A 2,230-nucleotide genomic window follows, 5' to 3' on the forward strand; every position below is an offset into this window, starting at 1 on the left:
TTGAAGGCAACTGGGAGGGATCTTCAGCAAACTGAGGACCATTGGGAAACTGTGCAGAGGCAAATCTTGTCAATAAGATACCAGCTCCTTCAATTAAAGCTAGAAGAATGCCACCCATTGCAGATAACCCAACCATGGCCACTGGTCCATTTCTTGCTGCCAGTATGGCTCCTGTTAAGGCACCGCTTGTGATGGAGTTCCAGGGATCTTCTTTCCCTCTGACTTGAACCATACTACAGTCAATCATGGAAAACAGACCACCCCAAACGGCAAAGCTGCCTCCTAACTGTGGAGCCCTGGTTTTAATAGCTGTCAAACTTCCTCGTAGTCTGTGGTTGACTCCCACTGGAGAATTCCAAAACCCTTTGATTGATTGAAAGATACCACCACCTATGGTGCCCATCATAAAAGCTCCACCACAGTCATCCACAATTCGCCAGGGGCAAGGTTCTCGCGCATACTCCTCCATCTTGACTCGAGCTCCACAAGCGATCAGTCATTGAGATTTTAAGAACTTGACTCATATGTTTGTGGCAAGTCTGCAGGCTAGAAAGTCAGGCAAGTTTGATGCTTCAAACTTGACTCCAAGATCTATAAGACCAACAAGTAGGCTGGAAACTCAGCTGAATTTCTACACAATAGACTTGAGGCAGAATTCTTTCTTCTCAGGGAAACATCAGCATGGTGAAGTCTATTGTCACAGCTGTTGAACCAGTGCCTCTAACTGAAAGTCTCCTTCACCTTCACTGAATCTTTACTAAATATGAGATTATTCTCCAGGATTTGATCCCCCTGATGATCTATCTAAAGTCACCAAGTCAGATAATATTCTGTTGTGATTCATATCATTTTCATTAGTTCATTTTATCACTAAGCATATCTTTCTAGTCTTAGGGTGGAACTTCCACTGAAAGCTGTCTGTAATGGACATTTGCAATATTGATGGGACAACTTCCAACATCACAGCCACATATAAGCTACAACACAGCAAAGTGATAGACAGGTGGTGGCCATGCTAATGTGTGGGCATGCCTATGAATATGTAGTGTTCAACACTCTTCATTCTAACTACTTTTAATGGCTTTTATTAATGTGGATTTTGTGTGATATAAAAAAAAATGTTTCACTTCTTGACAATGTAATACACTAGGCCAGATCTCTTTTTTGAGATGTCAAATATCTACTTTATTATAGTAAGAAAGTGACAGTCAATTTAAATCAAAATTTATGAAGAACATTAGGAGCTGGAAGGACTTTGGCTAATCACTGTAATGTCCCCAACAAATGGTAAATGAAAGCATAAGGAAATTGAGTTAACACAAGTTAAAAGTTCACATACTTACTGAATTATATTAGAAGACCTACAACTTAATTAAATTATCTGAAACTGCTCATTTAGCTTCTATTGTACTAGTGAACATTTATGCAATTTTACTGTTAGATATATGTTAAGTAATAGGTTTGGATTGGGCCAAATTGGGAGAACCTTAATGAGGCAGAACAGGGAGAAGTTTAATCCATCATAAAGTATCATTCTGAATCTTTATATTGAATATTATTAGACAGAGATTTCCCTGGTTAGTTGGTTACTCACTTATATCTATCATTCTGACATTTTGAATAATTGAAAAATCAAACAGAAATTTTGTATAGGGAAAAATAATCTGATAGAGAAGAAATGTGCTATTGATCACCTAATCTGTGTTTTATTTAAGCCTTTATTTGCTTTACCCACAGTAGAAACTCAAGAAGTGACCAGATGTATAGAATTTTACATAGTAAAGGCATTGGTATCAGATTTTATACAAAAGAAAATTTTGTGAGAGGTGAAAGACAAAAATTTTTGTATAGAATCATGTAGTTAATACCTGTTTCCCAAAGGTAAATTCTTAAATCCTAACATTTAAGGTCTTAAGGTCCTAAGCTATAGAACTGTTGATTTCAAAATACTTTTAATATACGGTGCAGGGTATTCAATAATTGAGTATAGGTGGCACTATCATCTTATACGGGTACTAACTTAACTTTGTTGAAAAGAAAAGAAGGTCTTCATAATTGAGGTTTGTCCCAAATTATATGTGCATCAGGATTCCTGGGAAGACTCAGAGTAGAGCTCTGCTCTCCTGGAGAAGACCACAGGCAGTCTGGGAAGATTTTGTTGCTTCTGAGGAAACATGACCTTTAATAAAATGCAATCATTAGGAAACAATTCAGATGTAATTTTCTCAAA

General features: G+C 37.2%; 1 pseudogene; it reads right to left on the minus strand.

Annotated features, from left to right (window-relative positions):
• Nucleotides 1–4: 4 nt before the first annotated feature.
• Nucleotides 5–469, minus strand: LOC102831278 (annotated as a pseudogene).
• Nucleotides 470–2,230: the final 1,761 nt, after the last annotated feature.

Source organism: Chrysochloris asiatica, unplaced genomic scaffold, assembly GCF_000296735.1.
Source record: "Chrysochloris asiatica unplaced genomic scaffold, ChrAsi1.0 scaffold00011, whole genome shotgun sequence".
In the NCBI taxonomy this organism is placed as follows: domain Eukaryota; kingdom Metazoa; phylum Chordata; class Mammalia; order Afrosoricida; family Chrysochloridae; genus Chrysochloris; species Chrysochloris asiatica.